At 42.5% G+C, this 21943-nt stretch overlaps 1 protein-coding gene across 3 annotated transcripts in view; it reads left to right on the forward strand.

Moving 5' to 3' along the window:
• The first annotated feature begins 1077 nt into the window (after window positions 1-1077).
• LOC114849748 (heparan sulfate glucosamine 3-O-sulfotransferase 5) overlaps window positions 1078-21943 on the forward strand; it is a 50233-nt gene continuing 29367 nt past the window's right edge. The window contains exons 1-3 of one of the 3 annotated variants that reach the window (XM_055506288.1): window positions 1078-1364; window positions 8368-8434; window positions 19866-19920. The gene's annotated coding sequence lies outside the window, so the exon portion shown is untranslated. Of the gene's footprint in view, window positions 1365-8367; window positions 8435-19865; window positions 19921-20438; window positions 20522-21943 lie in introns of all 3 variants that reach the window. The other 2 variants (XM_029141463.3, XM_029141464.3) reach the window with 2 other exon arrangements.

Raw genomic sequence — 21943 nt, forward strand, 5'->3', positions numbered from 1 at the left:
TTCCTCACTGTGAAAGCATAACACAATCTGTCTGATCTGAAAGAAGTGCTGCATTAAACCAGCCAAAACCTGTCCAAAAGTGTCATTTCAGTGTAGAGTTGGATAACTGCACAGTAACTGTACGCATATCTACTGTGTTCCACCTCACACCCGTCTTCAGTCTGCTGTGGGGTGGATGAACAACATCTGGCAGCAGAATAGCCTGTGTTAGCGAAGTGTGGGAAGAAAAACAGGATTCTGCTTAGCCAGACGGATGTAGCTACTAGCTGCAGTACTGTTGACTCACACTCTGGTGCTTTATACCGACTCAAGCATTAACTTGTGTTTAGTTCAACAGGTCTGAGCGACTCATAAAACACAATTGTCAGGCTAAGGTGGCAGGAATTCATAGTGTCTAACAGCTGTCCTCACATCTTTGTTCCTTCATGTTACAAATGGTTTCCCCAGGAGTGTCCCCACATGTGTGAAACATTTTTCATCTATCATCATCTTTTCTTGCTCTAAATTCCATTATAAAAATACCTTTGGTTCTTTTTCCTCAGAGTGAATTCTCTTTGTTTTTAACTAACACCACCAATCCTCCTCCTGCATCATAACTGCTTCCTACAGTAAGCAACACCCTGCATTTCCAGGCTTACAGTCATCTTCAAATTCCAAACAGTCTCCTACAGAAAGGCGACTGACCTCAACTGATCGAAGGTCCAGGTTCTATGACTTATTCAGGGAGGCTGTTTCTCTTCTGATTTTGCTTTTGTTTTGTTTTTTACTTCAATATTAACTGGTGGTACGTTTCTTTTCTGGTGATGGTTTGTTCCTTTTTAACATGTACTGTAGCTGTGAGAAGGAGCCAACATTCTATTTGTGACTAATGAATTAAGCCTTTTACATTTGAATCCTGACATCTTTTAGGTTTATGTGGTGATCACAATATTTATAGCATATAATTTGCAACGACATTCCTACAGCTTTTTATGTGTCAGAAGACTATGAATCACTGGTAGCTCTCACAAACTTCTAGCGCTTCCCAGTGAGTTGTGTAGCACAGCCCCCCCACGTCCTCCTCTTGGAACACGCCCCGGCTCTGTCCGTGCAGCCTCCTCCAGTCAGCAGAGGGGTAGCGAGCTGTGCGAGTCTGTACCGCTGCACTGATTCGCTCCGATAACGCTGACTTCCGACGGGCTTCCGAAGAATGAGAAATCCAACCGCATAATCTGCGGGTCCGCACGCACCTGACTGCTCCGGTGCGCACGGTGCACACCGGGCAAAGCATTCGAGACGGAGCCGTCTTGTCTCTTTATTCTCCAAGAGCAATGTGGACATGCTGTAAGGGTAGCCGCCGTGTCCCGAGGGAAGATGCCGAGCAGGTAAAGTCACTCCCAGAGTTTAGTTTAGTTGAAAGGACTAAGCCTATTTTGTATAAGCATAGCATGGCTCTCTGTTTTGTTTGCCCATATTGTGAACTGTACGAGAGAACTATCTTTAAACTTCATAACGCCACTCATAACGCATGACGCCACTGTTCTGCACAGTCCTTGTCTTTTTAGGTCTGTCTGTTTCTCTTCATCCTGCTGCTCCCTGTTTACTGGGTGGCAGCTACAGTATAGCTGTGACAAAACTAGTGGTAATAGTAATACTTGTAAAGAGGGTTGCTTGAATCCCTTGTTCTTAATAAGTGTGATATGGTTGGTTACCTGAATTTGGAATGGTTTTGGCACTGCTGTGTGTAAGTCATCTTCTTTTGTGATCAAAATGTTCCTGCTCATGTGGCTGCACAGTGTACTTCCACTTACGTTTGCAGTTAATTTGGCTTTGGTGAAACTCTCCACATCTGTGCTTTGCCAATGTGTCAGTAAGCCTTCCTGCAGGTGCATGTAAAAAATATATAAAACATGATGGACGTCACATAAAAGCTTGGCGTCACTGTCCACCCACTGAATCTGTTATCTGTGTTTTGACTCTGTGTCCTGTCCGTTCACAGTCAAGTGTGAAGGTTAGTGTCGGTATCAGGTTTCTGTCTGAGGGAAAATGTGGAAACTCTCTATTCTGTAATGTGATTTCTATTCTGTGTTGGTGCTGTTTAGGTGCCTGACATGGGCAGCCTAATAGCTCTGTGTGCTATGGCTCCTAACCTGCACTTATCACTAAGATTATATTAACTTGTAGTTAGTTTTCTTTCTCTTGAATCAACTCCTGCCTCACCTTAGAATGATGCCTGTACGTCACAGTTTGTTGACCTCATCAAAAGCCACAGCAGTCAGCGTGTTCCTGAAGGTCTCATTTCAGCTCTGAGTTCATAAAAGCATATCGTCCCATTCATCATGACTCCTGTGAGCAGGACAGGAACGGACATTGAGGAAGGACCTGGATGCTCTCTTTTGACCTTCTGAGAGTAACAAATGGGGCAGAAGATGAAACCGAGAGACGAGGAGTTTAGTCTAGAGGTTTCACTAATTTCAGTGCATTAATTCAGCTGCTCCCCACTATTCAAGCTCTTTTTTTTATTTCACACACGTAACTAATTGAAAAACTAATTGAATGAATGTAATATGCAAGCGAAAGTCCACCTACTGTATGAACATGACCTTGGCTCCTACTTCCTTTTAGTGAGCAACAGGCAGTGAAGCCCTGCAGCTTTTTGTCGTCACTTCAACTACATGTAAAAAGAGGTTTTATTTGGGCGGCTACAACCTGGATTCATTTCTACTTTTACTCGTAAGCGTGACAGTGGGGGGGGGGCAGGAATTTGTCAGCTCTCCCTCGTCCCAGTCATCATCTCTGGGACAGTGATGTATGACTAAGGTGACTCTGATCATTATTCACAGACTGGTCGACTTTTCCCTGGCATCCCTTCCTCCAGGCTTTGATCAAGTGTGTTTGATTGATAATCTGAGGAGGTCTGTGACGATGAGTGTCTGAAGGACGGTGCATTGCACAGCCTTATACGCATACAGAAGTTCTTTGATGATGAGAATAAAGGCTTCAATCAGGACTTACATAACTAGTTAATATTGACAAAACAAAAGAATATTGTGTGATGGTTCTTCTCGGGCGGCTTGTCAAGGTTTCTGCTCATTAATTTTGTGTATCTGTTCACCTTCTGAAACATTTACAGATTTTGCATAAAGAACATGAAAATTCAAATCTGAGCTGCTCCCATGAGCCACAAGAACCTGACAGGCCTGTGGTCTGAATCTAAGCGAACCCTCAGGTACTGACGAGTCTCTGTAGCATCCATGTTCAAGGCAAAAGACTTTAGAGCTTGTAAATGAGAGGAGGGTTGCATGAGGCTTATTTCAAGAGATGGTCTAGTGATGTTCACAGAGGATGCAGCTGCATGGGGTAAGATGAATAATGAAAGTAATGCCTCGCCCTGCAGTTCTTGCATTTTAAAGCGTCTGATTGAACTTCTACTGGCTTCTGAAATTAATCCACAGACATACTGTACAGCTTCTGTATTTGCTATGTAACTTATTTTTAAGCCAGTTAATTATATGACCAGGCACCAAATCATTTACTTTAGTTCTGGATCTCTTGGCTTCACTTTCACAAACATTATATGTCTAACTCACTATTCCAGATCCTTTCCAGTCATAGAACAAGTTAAGGTATCTAATACTTTACCCAATGCTCTGTCAGCAGCAGCTTGTTTCCATCCATGTGAATAAGAAGCTGTTGTCTCTGACACAGCTGTCTATAGACAAACACATCGTGAGACAGAGGCATCATTTCCTTTTCCAACATTGGCTTGTGTTGCGTCATGGCTCAATACTTTCTGTCTCAGCATTAGCTGCTGCTGCTGAAACACAGCCATAAAAAAGACTTAGCACTCCAGCTTTATTGACATGTGTGGACATTACGCTGCCCCATGAAATCATTCATAATTATATTTTGAACAGCAAACTGATTCACTTTGAGTAATTTCTGCAGAGTAATAAGATATCTCTAGTTATAGGCAGGTTTTTCAGTTGGGGAGAAATGTTTTCCCTTAAGCCACTTCAGAAATGATGGGAGGAAAACTGAAATGTAACTTTTATTTCCTGCTGAAAAAAATACAGCATGAGGATAAAACCAAAGAACTAATTCAAAACTAAAAACGACACAAAATTTAGATGTCATTCCCCACAGAATGTGCCTGTATCTGCCTTCTGGGTTAGCCTCACATGTATATCGCCCATAGTACCAGTGAGCTGGGTGTGATGCTTAATTCTCTGCAGCTACAGTATCTATCGCTATCAATTAAAGATTTTATAGGGAGGTGCTGTCAGAGTTACCATGGCAACTGATGCCTTTGGCAGAGCGTTGCATCCCCTGCAGTGCTGTGAACGGGCTCTTGCAGCACAGTACATTTTAAAGATTAAAAAAAATTCTCCACTTGGGACACAAACAATGGGCCTGACATATTTAGCAGCATTGGCGGACTTGGGCTGTTGGCCGACCCATTTCTCCTCCACTGTACAAGTTGCTGAGGCTATTTTGAATGTTAACACATAGCTTTAACAATTTCAGGAAGTTGAAAAAGTGTCAAGCCAGCAGAAGTAAGAAGCAAGCCCAGAGTTAAAGAACACATATTTAAAACGTAGCCTCTCACAAGCTGATTTAGTAATAGTCAGCTTGTAAAATCAACAAGTTATTAGTGAATATAAGAGCAAAATTGTTTTTGTACTGTAAATCAAAGTGGGTACCATTGCCTTATGACAAGAAGGTTCTTGTTCTGGTTCTGGGACGCTTAGGTGCCATTCTGTGTGGTTTGAAAGTTCTCCCCATGTCTGTGCGGGTTTTCTCCAGGTCCTCTCATGTCCTGAGTCAGTAAATCTCAGTCAAAAGTAAAAGCTTGTTTACACAGAAGCTGCTGTTTAAAAGTTTCGGCTCAGTCTTCACAGTGGCTCGTAGAGCAGTAAGGGATCAATAGGTTAGACGTATACATGTATATTGGAGTTTGACTATAAAGAGCTCAATGAGTGAGCATGAGGATTTTAAAATTAAAATAAATGTGACCCTCTAGAACAGAAACCTCGAGTAATGTGGGTTCTGCTACTGGTTCCTGTTAGAAACCTGATTTAGTGTTTATTAAAATGTTAACATAAGAAGGAACAAAAGTATGCTGATCATATATAAATTAATTTTCTGAGTTTAGATATGTATAAATCAACCTCCTGGCCATGACCTAGTGCTTTTTAGTAACTAAGACACTAAGGATGAATGTCTTGTTTGCTATGGACCGGCGGTTGAGCTGAACCATCCATAACTCCAGAACATCCAGAAATGCGTCCTGAGAATCTGGGTTGCAGGTCTACAGCTGATGCGTTTGTACTCTAGTTGGGTTCTGGATGAGAAAATCTGGACTGCAGAGGTCAGCATCAAATACACAGGCCTCAGTTATCAGCGCTGGTCTTTCTTGCACGAGGTAGCAGGTAGAAGTGTGATTCTCATCCTGATACTCCATAAATGCATTTTAGACATATATGAGCCATTTTGGTCATGGTTGTATTAGGACAAACTGTCTCAAACAGCATCACACTTCCACTCAAAGACAGTGGTTCAGGAAGCAAACAAATGCAGGTGAAAGTAATGCGTAGTCATTCATTATTGCATTTGTTGTTTTTTAATCTTATGAATGCTACAGCCGTCACCAGTGATTGTTCACTTTGTTACTATTAGCGATAATCTATTAAATACTTATGAGATAAACTTGTAAAATAAATTGATTTGATTAACTATTCACAACACACGTATTTCAGCTTTTATTTTAAATAGCATCTTTGACAAAGTGCATGGCTCTGATTTAACTTTTTACCTCATTTTTTTTTACATTAATCAATCATGCAGCCACTTCAGGAACATCTGTTTCCCAGTAACAATATACCTGTAAATGCTCATGAAAACTTGTGTTATTGCCGAGATGTGCACCCTGGCCTTGTGTTTAGCAGTGAACAAAACCTAGACTTTCATGTTTGCAGTATTGTTCACCCAAGGAAATTACGTTAGTGAGAGGTGGTGAATGGCAGCCCAGCAGCTTCATAGTGAGAATAATAATAATGTTGTTTAGGTCTGCGTCTACCACCATCTGCATTGGAGCTGTGTCTGTGTGGCCACAAAAAGGATGCAGTGATGACACAATATGGATAGGTCCTGGCTTTAACCTTGTGTCTGTCTGTTCTAGCATAAACTGGATCTAGATATGTTTTATGGTATTATTCAAAGTGAACATATGGGCATTGTGGTAACATGGTCAGATGTGCAACCACACGGACTGTGGCAACCTGTCTGTGAAGAGTGAAGCTGATTAGCAGTAATTTGAGCCCAGCAGCAGCTTCTTTCTGCGCCAGCTCTGAGTTATGACCCTGCTTTGTCTGATGGAGCACTTAGTCTCTAGCACAGGCTTGTTTTCAAGTATTCTTTTCACTTATCCCTGATTGATCCTTGCTCCCAAGTGGTAATGATGAGTCATACTATTAAATGTGATGACCTATGGCTGTATCTATTACCTTAGGCAGAAGCCTGTTAAAGTCCAACTGTATGCAACTGGAGGAAAAACTGGAGCCAGATGGCCTCCACATGCACAGCAGTAAACAAGCACTGTGCAGTAGTTTGATGCTTTATTGACCTCTGTCACCAGAGGAGATTCATGTTTTCTTTAAATTGATACTAAGATAAAATACTGCTACACAAGTGGCAGGATAATCATTTAGAGAAATTAGCTTTTTTAATTTATAGTGTTTTCATTTTTCTATGGTCTGGTGGGAGTGTGAGGTGGGAGATGGAGAGTAGAGGAGGTCCGAGGGGTCTTTATTGCCCATTAATTACTGTATGTGACAAAGGACAATGTAACAGAACTGAGTGGGAATAAAGTGGACTCAGACTCAGATAGTAGAATCTCTTGAACCCTTCAGGCTCATGGGCCTGAACATGTGAAGAGGTCCATCTGATAGAATTAGTAATCTCAGCTTGTTGTCTGTGTTGCTATGGTTTCTTGGTTAATATATACTTGTAGGATTTGTTCCAGTTTACAGGTGAATGCAGGGGAATGTTTTAGTTTAAAATATGAATGAACTGCAGTTTGCTTCCCACTACTGTGAATGTTTGTATGATCGTCTTCCTACTGTATATTTACCTGGTGATTGAGGCAGATGTGCATTTATTCGGTGTTGCCAAAGGAGGCAGGTCCATCAGGCGTATTGCAATTCTGCATTCAGGTCAGATTTAAATGCTCAAAGGGATTGAATAAAGAACGTGTCAAAGACTATAAAGGCTGAAAGCCTGGAAATATTATCCAGTCAAAATAGGAAAAGTCTATTAATATTTAATGTGTTCTACTGTGACTGAGCTGAGCTTACACTGTTTTGTCACTTTCTTGTCTGCTATCATAAGCTTACAGCTATTTGTAGCAACACTATGAGAGTTAGTCTTGTTTTTAATATTTACTCGGTGCACAGCAGCATTATTCAAACCTGAGAGCAGGCAGCTTGTAAAGGCTTACCCTAAGAATGATATAATTATAATCACATAGTATTACATTTTTTTATTATAACCAACTGCTGGTAAACACTCCTTCTTTAAGTCTATGGTACATGTATGTGATGTGTTGTTCACAGATGGACTGACACAGACACATATACATATGGTATTAATATTATAAAAAGTCCTTTTTCAGAATTGCGTCTGGTTCTGGTTGGATTCCAGTAAAAAGCTGTGAAATTCCATAAACAAAATGTCACTTTTAATCAAAACTCCTCAACAACAACAACATGCATCAAACAATGTTATCAAACTTGTTACTAGTCTGAATGGAGAAATGCTTTGTGTCCCCTTAGGACTTGACCTCATCTCCACAATCACATACAAAACATCAAGAGTGTTTGTCACAGGTTAGCATGAGTTGGAGATGTGTGCAGCGCTTCTGTAGGGACGTAACCTAGATGCTGTTATCTACACATCCACTGTCGCGCCTGCCTCTGGCTCTGCTACATCGACCTTGGGGAAAACAGAGGGAGATACTGTAGATGTATTGTGTATTAGCCTCAATCGACCCAATAAACTGGGAGCTGGTTTGTTTGAGCTTGTGTTGTTCACCTGGAGACCCTGTCAGGATGATGCTCCTCATGGGAATGCTAGTTGCATAGAGGATGTTTTTTAAGGCTGCAGAAAGTGCTGAGGGAGAAAGAGCCAGGTCATTTCTCAGCACTGTTGTGCTGAGTCTCCCCTTTCACTTTTTCTCCCACCTGCACATGGGCCTTTGCTTCACCTTTGCTCCTTCAGCACAGACATCTGGCTTAATCGCCTTGTTCATAATTCTCACATAAAAATGCCTTAAGACATCTTTATACACATGCATCTCTTACATGAATGTGCCTGCTGGGTGTTTTGCAGGTACAATACTCCACTTCCTTTGCAGATCTAAGAGGGACGTAGAAATACTGAACAACTGAAAAAGGCTGTAAGTAAGTTTAAATCTTTATTGTAGTAACACATATTTGGATATGGCAAAGAAACTATTTAACTAAATTAATCACAAACAAGGATGAGTATTAGTCATGTAAAAGAAAAAGATTTACTGATTTTCTGCTGCTGCTTGTGACCTTCTCCTGTGAGTGGAAGCCAAAAGCTATAATGGATTGGTCCCTCTTGTTTGACATTGGCAGTCATGAACTGTCCAATATGTGTCATATAGATGATGACCTGTTACTGCCCCTTCTAAAGCATAACCATTCGTCTGACTCATAACATTCATTCTGTGTCTCGGTTCCTAGTTTGCTTCTCTAGACATTCTGGTAGTGAATGGTTGGTGGAAGTTGAAGCAGGGACATTGAAATGTACCAGTTCTTTAGGTTTGTTGGAACCAAATGACTTGAGGGCCATTAAAGCATTTTCCCAGACTACAGTAGGTACTGCTGCAGCATCATACTGTACAGTAAGTATGATAGAGATGAGTGCAACGCTTGCTCAGTAAGGACATAGTAAAGGAGAATATGAAGCTGGGATGGAGATGTCTGAAACACCAGCAACATACTGATCAGTATGTCTATAAATGAGCATCTTGGGCTTTAGTGGTCATCAGGCTGAATAGAAATTGACTCAACTGATCCCATGCACAAGTGCCTTCAATGCATAAAAATAGATCCATTCTAACCCTGAGCTCAGCTGCAGTAGAGATGATGGTCTGACTCGCTTTAACAGAAACTCTCAGTGTTTGACCTAATTTCACAAGTGAAATTCTGGTTCCAGGCAACATCAATCACAGGAAAAGGTTTCCAACCACAGAAACTGAATTCTTAAGCTAAGCTTAAGCAGGTGGGTGGCAGGCCTAGAGACAGCTGCAGTCGTCATGTTGACTGCTTTGGAGCATTGCAGGTGATGCAGGGCTTGAGTCTCATATCAGACCAAAGCTCACTTTCACTGATCCAATGTTTATTCTTTTGTTGATCTTGGTGCGAGTCTCCTCAGACATATGTCTTTTCAATCAACTGAACAACGATCAGCTGTTTCAGCTGCCTGATGCTGAACGGCCTTGACCTCTGCGAACCTTGTGGGTGTTCTGTGGTATCCTGTAGGTGTTCAGCCTGTCCCAAAGAGGCTCATTTGGATTAAGATCCTGGGGACTTTGACTTTAAACTCAATCTGGTGTGCGTCAAATCATTTTACTTTAGGGGAGGGAACATTTTTCCTCTGTTTGCTGCTCCCCACAGCTTTCCCACTGCTCTGTGGTCAACACGATCACATGTTCAGTGATCATGCTTTCGACATCACAATTGAGCCTTTGTCAGACTTTAACCCCTGAATGTCATGGGTACATTAGCTGTATGACAGTTCATGCCTCTAATGAAGCTCTGCAGAGTTTCCCCAAGTTGCCTTAGTTTAATTTCCTACACCAACAGATGGTTTAACAAAGTTTATCCGTGTCAATGCATTGATTCAGTTGACCATTTGTGTAAAATGAGTGCATTCAATAAATTGCTCACTAACATCTGGATTGGTGTGTTCACACCCAGAGCTGATGAAATGTCATCTGATCTCATGTTCAGCGAAGAATCAATTCCAGGGATAGCTGTCGAGACACAGCTGTCCATTAGCTGCACCACTTTATACTGTAGCATATTCCTCATGTATATAATGATGGACATGTTCCACAGTGGTAGCTTCGAGCCCCAGTGGTCTTCAACCCCAGTGATCTGACTACTGTCCAGGGAGGCTGACACCTTCACGCTCCACATAACAAAGGACATGTGACCTCACTAATGTGTCGTACTGCATCATCTGCATTCCTTGTCTCAGGCTACTTTTGAGGATGCAGCTTAAACCAGCCATGAGAGGAGACGTAAGCATCAGAGGGACAAGCCCTAAAGGGTTTGTTGTTGGTGTCTGACCATCCCTTTCCCTGAGTTTCTGTTGAGATGAGGAAAGGTACAGTTGAGTTTGGTTCATGGGCAGGCTGCTGAGGTGCCTCACTGAGCTGTATGCCTGCAGTATGTATGACAGGTGTATTAATCTGCTTTCCCCTCCACCTCTAGCTGATGAGAGCAGAGTCATTGACAGTATTTATGCAAACAGTGCCAGGAGAACAAGCATACGTCTACTACTATCCTTTTTTTTACTTTGTGAGTAACTTTTTCATATCTATGTGATCAATAAGAGGTTAATGGCATGAGTCCCAACATATAGTACATACGCTTCATTCTCTCGCAACGTTCCTGTGGTCAAAAGAACCACGATGTGTCCATGGTGCTGAATTAGTTGTTGCCCCATATTGAGAAGAGCTGAGTGGACAATGTTCACAATAATGACTTTACACTTCAAGAAAACGAGTATTTTATGTCTTAGCTTTTCAAGCCTTTTAGTGGGCGTGCACGAGTGAGTGACTTCCAGACTGGCTTAGTCATAACCAGCTACACCACCTTCATACCCAGTTTATAATGATTCATTTTTTATGTTATTTGTTGATTGGTTCATCAGGTCCAGTCCAGTTACAGCTACATGGTCTACAGGTGTAGATCACTTACTGTAGAGACTCTTCACCCATCAGATTCCACAGCCTTACTGTAAAAACAGAAGTAGAAATGTGGTTTCAATCGTTTCATTTCTCCAAATAATCTTTAATAATAATCTTAATAGAGTCTTTGAGGTTTCTGGCAATTACATCATGTCTGCGTATGCTCGCGGTTGTCACATCATGTAGTGCAATAGAACTGTCTGCACTTAAAGCTGCAGGAGCCACAGTCTTCCTCTGCTCCATTCAATCGACGTGTGATTGCTTATGTTGATGTGATTTACTACGGGCCTCGAGCTGATGCTCTCCACATTATTTGTCAACCCAGCAAAGCTTTTCTTATTAATGAGTTCTTCATGCTTTACTAAACTTTCTGTCATAACACCACATCAGGGAGCTCACAGGTTTATTCATCATCCTCTAGGTGAAAAAATTACTGTTTTAGGTTCAAACTAGTTTCTCACACTTTTGCTCACAGGATTTGAAAGGACACCATTTGCAGAACTTAGAGGAGGCCAGGCTTCAGTCAATGCTAGCTGTTCTGATGACTCTGATTCTGTGACATGAAATGCAAAGCTTCACCAGTGGCTTTGGTTTTGCCTGGCACCTGCCAACAGGACTACAGGACCCATTAAGCCCTAATGCCTGTACTGGTAAACGCTACTGTGAGAAGGCTCTTTTTTCCATCAGGAATATCAAGTGAGGCTCCTGGCGTTGAGGCCTGGCCTTGAGTGTACCCTAAACTTTAGTTTGATAAACGTAATCAAACTCAAATGTATGCTTGATCGTTTATAAAACTGGATTGTGCTTTATCGGTGATGCTTCAGTGCATCACATGGACAGAACAGAACAGATCTTTTAGTTTCAGCCAGGTAAAGGAGATAAAATCATCCACCTGAGTGCAGGACAATGTTGCACCATCGCAGCTCAGATGATCAAAGACAAAAAAAACAAGCTAATTGGCATCCCCGGAGGCTCAGAGCTACAGGATACAGCAAGTCTGCCTCAAAACAGTAAAAATATTCTCTTTGAAATTATGCAGTGCCTGTGTTTTCCTGATGCTTTACAATGTCATTGTAATAGGCAGCTGAAAAATGAAACTGGAGTGCTACAATGCTCTTTGTACTGCAACTGGCTTCCACGGTCAAACGGGACTCTACAGGACCTGACAATAAAACTCTTTCTGTGTATTTTAGCTCCATGCCTTCCTCATGTCATTTGACAGATTTTCTGTGTTTCTATGCCAGCATTCCGATCATAAGTCCAACCCGTAGATGACCTCTAATTAGCTAATACTAATCATGGTATGTAATATGATGTATTGTATCACGTTCAACATTAACATTCACTCTTAATCATCACTTTGCTGACTTAACTGCTTGTTCTATTTTATTCTTACTTCTACTTCTTACTTCCTCTATACATATAATCAGTCCACTAAACTTCACCCACTTTCAGGGAAGCAAGGCATCAACTGAAACTGTGACCCTTTTGACTCTTGACCTACCAACACACTGGTCTCCTGCTGTTTGTTTCACTAATGTATGTACATTCAATGTCTACTGACTGATTTCAGTTCTACACCAGGTGGTTGTGTATTTCAGCCCTCTTTGTTATGGAGTTACAGTATTAAATATGAAGTGTTGCCTTGGTCTGCCTTGGTTTTCTAATTCCAGAGATGAAATGACAAATTACTGCAGTTTTGTGCAGTTGTTAGCATGAGAACAAAGTAAAGTTTGTTTTTACACTCATTACCAAAAAGTTAGCAAACCAGTGTTGAGGACCCACTTCAAGATGCCGCTCATCTATCTTTAGGCAAACACAAAAGGCTCTAGTGGCATCTCAAGTCTATTGAGCCTAAAAGGGGCTAAATGTCAGGAAACATAAGCAGCTGCTGGAGCCTGGCAGGCCACTGTTACCTTGGTGATGGGTGACTGGCATCTCCAGCTGCCACAGGAGCCAAGCAGTCATGTGGGCAGGCGGACTCCCTTATTGCTAAGGAACACTTGGAGTATCTTTAAAAGCCTTCACATCTGTCACAGCAGGAAGGGAGTGAGGACACTGGTTGTATCTAGTCTGGGTTGTCTTCAAAGATGTGCTGAGCAGTTAACAGTGAATGTAGAGGAGGAAAACCAAAACAGACGAATCATTGTTCCAAATCCAGGCAGGATAAAACATCTGTTGTTACTGCGAATGGCATCAGTTCAGCCAGGATTTTTTCCTTCATAGCATAACATTCATAGCTTCTTCAGGCTTGGATTCATTTACTACAGTAAAATGGGAAGCTCTCACAGACCCTTTACCAGGCACAGGACTCAGCATTTTACACCAGCTCATGCTCATTATTCATCCACTGTACCTTGCATCTACACCTTTTAACAGTGACTATTTACATGTTTTTCTTACCAAACATTTGAGAACTGACTTGAGAAAGAGAGAAAAGCTTTTGCTTGTTGTTTTGTATCTACGTCTTAAAAATTGCATCAGCCAAGATCATTAGCATGAATGAAGCGTGAAATGTGTAAGCCAGGCAGCGCAATGGATTATTACGTGGACGTGTGGAGCGTCCCTATCTCTGGCTCACACACCACAGCTGTCAGTGTGGAGACATGAGGAGCTGGAAAGTGGTGGTGTTTAGTCCTCGATGAAAAGCCTGCCATGCAACTTCAAGTCATGGCAGCTGGTGGTGATGGGAACGACTGTACTAGAACTGCAGGTTGAGGAACGAAGCAGAAAAAGCCTGGTGTTAACACACATCAACCTCCTCTGACAGACTATCTGGGCCAACATACTTTAACAGTGGCGTTGGACATAGCAGGCGATTAGATCTATTCATTTTCTACTGCTTGTTCCCATGTGGGGTCGCAGGGGGTCTGGAGCCTATCTCAGCTTACTGAGGGCAGGCGGCGGGGTACACCCTGAACAGGTCACTAATCCATTGCATGGCTACACACACACTCACACCTATGGGCTGTTAATTGTCAGTCCTTCAATCCGGGCCATCCTCTGATGTAATTCAGTCAGCCGAGTAACCATGGCCCCCATCGGCGTTTGTAGCTCCACCGCCGGAGGACACGCCAATGAGCCGGCCGCAGATTTTCCAATCTTTCCAATCTTCCGATAAAGCAGGGCACCACCAAAGCCAATCATGAGTAGCCCTGTTATCAAGTCCAAAATATGAATAGATCCTCTGCATCCTCGATGGACAGAGGCTCCAGACACACGGGGCACCAGGAATCCCACGCGTCCCGCACGTAGCCGAAGGCAAAAGTCCCCGAGGGGCAGAGTGGTTCTCCCGGAGATTCTTTCCTTTGTGAAAACATTTTGTCCAATTCGCTGAGTGACCAGTTGATTAGCTCCATGTTCAAAAATGTTATTCCAGAATAGCAGATCAGGGTGCTCAGAAAAAGAGAAGACAAGGACACTGCAAGCAGAGTGGGAGCAGACAGAAAACACGTCTGCACTCCTCAAGAAGCGGAAGTAGAAGGCTATTTTAATCAGTCATTCAGTGTCTTTGACAGTATGTGTCTAAACTTGCAAATACAGTAGCAAATGCAGTAGATACAGATAGATGTTAAACTGTGTTGATGATGGACTCGTCTTTGTTAAGCACGGCTCATATTCTCTGCTCCCCATTCTCAGATTGCATGATCAGGGTTGAATCAGGCTCAGATCACTGGTGTTGCACCTGATAATAGGAGCAGCTTGTACAGGGAGCTTGTAAAACTCCAGTGGATCTTTACTGATTGGTTTGGCAGAGCTGTTTCTATGGTTTCACTTAATCACCAATTAGAATAATGCTGATATTATGTAGTTGTCAGTGAAGATGCTGACATGTTGATGACTCCGTCAGTCTTGGCCAATTTTCTCTAATCTGCATTTAGATTCAAGTTATGCGTCTTTGCTACACCTTTCAGTAGACGGTCTGTGAGCTTGTAAGAGGCCTTCCACCAGGTTCTACACAAGTGCAGACAGATCCCAAGGGTTCAACCATGTTGGGGGACCTCGTGTATAATCTGTTAACTGAATTATTATTAAGCTCCCACATACTCAAACAAAGGAGGTACTGCGGCCTGCATGTAATGTCTTCATCCTGATAGTAGTGAGTGAGAACAAAGAGTGCCAAAACCAGGCGCCAGGCTGGAGAACCATACCTGGCAACCTCGCTGAGACGTCCAAACTCCCTGTTGATACAACCGACAAACGGTGGAGAAACTCGTCAGCCATCCTGATTGGACCAAACTATAGGATGGGCGTGACCGAAAACACGGTTATAAAAGCTGCCGTGACCAAAGACCCTTGTTGTCTCTACGACAAACGACGGACCTTCTCACCAGGATCGAGCAACCTTTGCTTTCCTCGTCCCCTCCATCACCTCCATCCACCTGGAGCTTCCCTCTGCCCCCGGCACACCTGGAGCCTCCACCGCAGCCAGCAGCTGAACCAACGTGGACACCTTCACAGAGAACGGGCCTGATCACCCATCTACCTCCAGCCACCCGGCAGGAAACCGCCAGCTTAACCGCCTCACCCGCTGCCGCCTCAGCTAATCACAACCCAATCACCGCGACGCACCACTGGACCGGACCGCACTGCAACAGCGCAAGCACGCACGCATGCAACGCGGGATCTTCTCTCCAGGATTGAGCAGTAAGGCAGAGGCATTCTTTAAGTCTGAGCAGAGTAGAACTCTTAGGGGATGAGTAATAGTTTTATTGTTGTGTTGTTTTCTTTTCCTGAACACACGATCTGATCACTGTGTATTTTCGCGATCACGTGACTGTAACACTGTTATAGATCTGCGTGAATCTAGGAGGTGCACATTGAAGTGTTGTAATCTGTGATTTCGCTATTTTAAGATTGCTTTATTGTGTTACTGTGCAGCTGCTCTGTTTCTGCTGTGACCACGGCAAGCGCACGTTTCAACCACTGCACGCTTCCGCGATCACGTGACTATATCTCCGAATATAGCCTCACATGTTTGTGTGATCGCAAGCCTTATTCACGCTAGTCCCACTTCACACTCCTTTACACGCTTCTTTCCCTGTGAGCGCCAGACACGCGCGCTCCATTCAAAGGGCTCACCGGCACACGCGCGCACCTATGCCATCTCACCACGCCCCTAAAGGGGGGCACGCTCTCCCTCCTCCTTTCTTTTTCCTTCTCTCTCTCACACACTCACACACACACACACACACACACACACACACACACACACACACACACACACACACACACCCCTTTTATCTCAGGTAACGCACATACACATGCAGTACATACAGACAAACACACCATAAGATTAAGTTGTGATTTGCTGAGTTATTTAAGATAGTGTTGACACTGAAGTTAATATTAATTGTTTAATAAAGCGTTCATAATTTAATTGCTCGTTGTCTGTGATTATTTGTATATGGTTTTGCAGCACTGGTGAATTGAGTCAGCTATGGTCCGAATCTCCTATCCTTCAATTAACTTAAATACAATTAAGACTGTATTGGCTATTCCAAATTGGTTATTGCCCTGGTAACAGGGTTGTGTCCCGTAAATTAATTATTAATTCAGTTAATAATTATTAATGAATAATAATTAAGTGTTTCACTTACAGTACCAAGCTATAGACCTTTGTCATATAGTTATATATTTAAGCTAATAACCAAAATTTTTAAATCTAAATTATAAACATAATTGGTATCTCCACTCAGGAGCTATAAATCCAATTATTATAATTTGTGCTCCTTGCATATCCCCAACATAACTGGTGCAAACCCGTGTGAGGCTAATCAAACTCAGCCCTTTTTGAGAGTAGGTGGTGTTGCTAATTCATTTGGCACTACCACAACCCTCACACTGCCCCAACAACCATATACTGTAAGTGTTTATAGGAGCTGCCAAGTAATTGGCTCGCCAGTTATTAGTCCTCTAAATGTCTGGGGGGAGGCCGACCATATCTTTACTGGCTTGACTTTAAAAGCCTGGGAGGCCACAGAACAGACACTGGGACGGCCTGGCGAAGCCACAGCTGAGGAGCTGACTTGAAGGCTGTCAGTTTTACAGGTGACCTTGAGCAGAGCTTCTCCTCGTAATTTATGGCAAATAATGTTCTAAGGAGACTCATTTCTATGATTCACTGTCACCTCGCACCCAGCCATCACTCCGCCTCAGAAGACAATCTCCACTCTTGACAGAGCGGTCCCATAAAAATACAGCCGGCCACCTCAGTGTCCTATCCAATTATGTGGAGAGGGAATTAATGCTCCCAAAGCTGCTAGTTTATTAACAGTTATTGCGGTTTCTGCTGTGGCTTTAACAGGCGCATTAAGCTTGACGGAGTTGAAGTAACGTTGCTTGTGTGTGGCCTTTACCGATACAACCTGTCCTACTGCATCTGCTCCTCACAACCGTCACACAAACGTTTATAAGCATTTCATGCATCAAGAGCTGAACCTGAAGGCTAATTTTAGTTTCTCCCATCGTCTCCTCCCACACTGTCTGGCTGGAGATTGTCCTGTGACTCGCCAGGAAAGGCTGAGGTGATAAATATCTGGGCTGCTGTCCTGGGATGGTTGGATGCCTGGCCTCTGTCCTTTACTGTTGACTACGCTCACATTCCTGCAGCAAACACGTGACACAGGCAGACTCTACTAAAACCATAAAGGTAGTGTACGGTATCAGTGCAAGTGGTAAGATAATTAAATAAGACAATTACAGCATCCAAACCATGAAGGTGTCACCTCGTCTAATTGCTGTGATGTAATTGGTTGTATAGCCACCAAATGACAAGGCATGCTACATGACATCTTTCTTCTTAGGCTAAATAGTGCTAGTAGTACATCAGCATCCTCTCACTTCTTTGTTCAGTACAAGTCAAGCCAACCTGAAGGATAGGTTTAGAACTTCCTAATAACTCTTGTCAGACTGATAAAGCTACTTGGAAGTGAAATATTTCAAACAGATAGTTTTACATGGCCTAAATCAGGTTTCTGCATGTGGCACAAAACAAAACAAAAAGTCTTGCCCATTACTAACTGCCGTCCACCTCACGAGGACATCTGTTACCTGGGGCTTTATCAGCAGTAACTCTGCAGTTTCTCACCCAACCAGTGTCCCCCTCTCCCCAGGTCTGACGCCAGGTCCAATTATAAATGAAGACATTTGCAGTGTGGGTCGGCTTCCGTGGCGCTGATAGAAAGAGTTTGATAAAGATCCCACAGCTGTATGGGTGGGATAGGAGCTGGTGGACATGACGTTTGAATGCTAATTGGCAAACACAACTGAGCACAGCAGAGACACGGAGGAATATAAAATTTTTGTCTAAGCATTATCATTGTTTAATGGATTCACTCTAATTGGAACAGTAGCACATCGGATTCATAAACAAAGTATGATGTAATCATACCCAGACATGTTGTCCATAGTCACTGATGAGGCTTTTGATCTGTTTGGGTCTGTGTCGCTAACCAATTTTTACATGACCTGGAGGGGACCTTAACTAAATTACATGTCACACCTGAACTGCCTGTAATTTTTTCATGAAAGCCACATCAAATGCAATGGAGTTTCGTCATGTCATATTCAGACAGGTCCAGAATTTAACTCATCCGTTCCCTTCACATGTTGACCCAAAGAACATCTATTATCACTGCACCAAGACCGGGCTGCCCCTGACTATGCAAGCCAAAACCAAAGGTAGTTGTAATCACCTGAATGAAACATGGCTAAATGAACCTTTTAACGCTGTGTTTGGACTCTCTGATCCCACTGTCATGAGTAGAACTCGGGTCAGTCGCCTACTGTGTACCCACCTCTAATTCCCTAGTTTGGCACTAAGATGCAGACGTTCCTTCTACCCAAGTCTTATTTCACAGTAAACATTTAGACATGTTGTGAGCATGAAGCCTGAGCCTGTTGCTTCACTTTCTGAACCCAGCAGTTCATTAGGTTAATAGTGCCAAGTGGTACGAACCAAAATGCTTCCCTGAGATACAAGGTGGTGACGGTCCTGTCTCCAGCCACAGGGAATCTGGCTCCTCCCCACTTCCCTTGTTTCATCCAAGTGCAGCGCTGCTGTTTATAATTAGAGAGGTGGTGTCAGACACTGCCGATTCACCAGCAGAACAATCTGTTGCGTGAGTACCTGTCTCATTTTAATAATTAAAATGAATCTTCTCTTGTGCATATTTGCATAAATTAAATTAATATTTGTTCTGCTAGACCTGACAAACATGTTCCCTTCAGCACGATGAGCAGTCCTCGTTATGACTGGCAGTGATAGGGCACATGACTCTCTCAGGCGGTATTAGGTGAATCTCCTGTGGGATCTGACAATGCAGCTCACGACCTCTTGACCTCTCTCCTCCTCTTGGACATCCAGCTTCTCCCTGCTCCTCTATGAAGCCAGAGGAGATGTCTGAAGCAGAATAATTGTTTTATGCATTATGCAATGATGTAATATGTGATATATATGACGTACATCCTAATCTTAAATTTGTAGCCTGCAGAATATTGTAGGGGCAGAAATATTACTTATGCTCCTACTAAGGATATGAATGGCTGCTGTAGATTCTCCTAATATTTGTTTTCTCCACGATCAGGACTGAGGACTGACTGGGCTCAAACGTGTCTTGCCTGTGTGTTGCAGGCTTTAGTCATTCCAGGCCGTTTCTGCATCTACTGCATTGGTCTTCTGACACTTGCCAACTTTAGTGCCAGTGTCTCGTATCTCATGAACTACAAACTGCATGAGTCTTGCAGCTGAAAGGTGTATTTAAGTTTATCGCATGACATAATGCTTTGCAGGGTTCTTCATTTAGTTTTTGCTCTGTGTGCTTTTCACCACACTCTGTTGATTATAAAGTACTTGAGAATTCTTGTTTTTTTATTACAGACGCAGGATCTGAGCATAAGGAACTGTTCACCTCAGCGGTCATGAGGAGTAGAGGGTATGTATAAATCTCTCATGTGAGTCCCACCATGCCCCTTAGTACAGTAAAATAATTGACAATATAATATGTGAAATTAAAACTTTCACAGAAACACAACACAATGGTGCAAAACTGTTGAAATAACAGATGACCTATAACTACAAATTTGAAATTTACAAAAATTCACAAAATATATTTAATAAAACAAAACATTTCACAAATCAAACAAAATCCAAATACCTAACTATGTTTCACAAACTATAGCATTTGAATAATCACTCTTCAGATTCCAGTTCAGTTGAGGCAGTGGTTACTGGAACAGGCATACATGGAGCCTGAACTAGTCTGCAGTAAATGATGGCGGTGCATGACCTGCTGTCACTTTATTAAACCTGGACTTATCTGCCACTCCTGAATCTGCTCTGGGGTCTGTCCACCTGCTGTTTCTAAGCAGGCTATGACACAATGATATATAATGGTGCTTTGGCTGCAGGCGCAATGCCACTAACCTTGGCTTTTGACCCGTCCTGCTTCAGGCGCTGATGAGACCTGCTGCTGCCTTGCCAGCATGTGCTGCTAGTCCAGTACCAACCGAAGGTGGACGTGGTTGGACAGAGCAGTAAATGCACACCTTGCTCATCCATCAATGTGGCCGTGTCTGTGTTCTCTCCCTCCACCTCGCTTCCTCTTCCCCTCCAGCTTAGTTGAGCTGCGTCCTTCTGTGGCACATGATTAATCCTGCCTCTCATATCTCTTCTCCTGTGTCAGCACCTTTGCTGCTTTATAGGCTTATTCTAAAATGAAATGACAGTTCCACTCTGAAATATCACCAAATTAATACCAGTGGCATGTGTGAACAACACAAATATACAGCAAAAGCTATAAACCTAAAGGATGGCGATGCCCAACACTCCTGGCAAAACTTTGTTGACTCTGTAACATTTAAAGGCTGCTTGTATGGTTAAGTCAGTTAAGTGATATAAACTGTAGCACAGTAATTAATAAAGAAAAGGAAACTGGTTTACTTTCTTATGTTCTTCTAATGTCAGTTCTGGAGACAATGACTAGTTTATATTGTTCATATATACTTTATTAGAAATGTCCCAGTAAACTATGATTGTAAATCTCTCTCTGTGTATCAAGAATAAATAGCAAAGCCTGAATTACAGCGATCTCTACTGTAGCTTGGCAACAGACTCAGACACAAACATGACTAATTTCACAAGACCATGTGTCCCTACACGAGTAAATAAAACAACCCATGCAGCCCTTTGTCTAGCAGCCAGTGGCAGAAACAGAACTGTTGAAGTTTACCTGGCCATCTGCAGACCTGCCAGCATGGGGCTGAACTAAGTTCCTGTGATCTTAATAGGACCTGGTAAACAGGGATAGCTGGGTCTGCTTGTCTGTTATGATGTATGGCAGTGGGACAACGGGTTCTGGTCGACTTCACAAGCAAAAGCTGAATTTGTGTTGGCAGGTGATAATTTAAAAACGATGGAAAAGCTGCTTTCAAAGCATGCACATGTGCACCTGAAGCTTGTCCTGCTCCGTTTAAGCGTCTCTCATCCACACAGCAGCCTTCATACATGATATGGGATGGAATGGATATAGGATAAGAAATCCTAGGATTTCAAATTTTGAAATGTTTTTTTTTTTTTTTTATAAAAATAACTCAAGTATGCTTAAACATATACTATGTATAGAAAATCAAATAACCTTTACTTGAAGTGAAAATGAAACGGGTTGGTCATTAGGGTTGTGCAAATAGATTACATTAGGTTATTGTAATTTACACATAAAGCTTATGTTTTGTTTAAATACCTGATGTACAGATAATGAAGAATTTTATATTAACGTTACTATTTCATCAGTTTATGATTATGTGAAATATCTACATGTGATAAGATAAGACCTAGTTTTTTACTCCCTTGGGGAAACTTTCCTATGGCATAAACTGGGCTTGGACTGATAACCTTCTGCTTCTCAGACTAAAGCTTTACGAAATGAGCCAGCTAAGCGCTAACTGTGGCTCTGTTGA

This window comes from Betta splendens, chromosome 24 (assembly GCF_900634795.4).
Source record: "Betta splendens chromosome 24, fBetSpl5.4, whole genome shotgun sequence".
In the NCBI taxonomy this organism is placed as follows: Eukaryota; Metazoa; Chordata; class Actinopteri; order Anabantiformes; family Osphronemidae; genus Betta; species Betta splendens.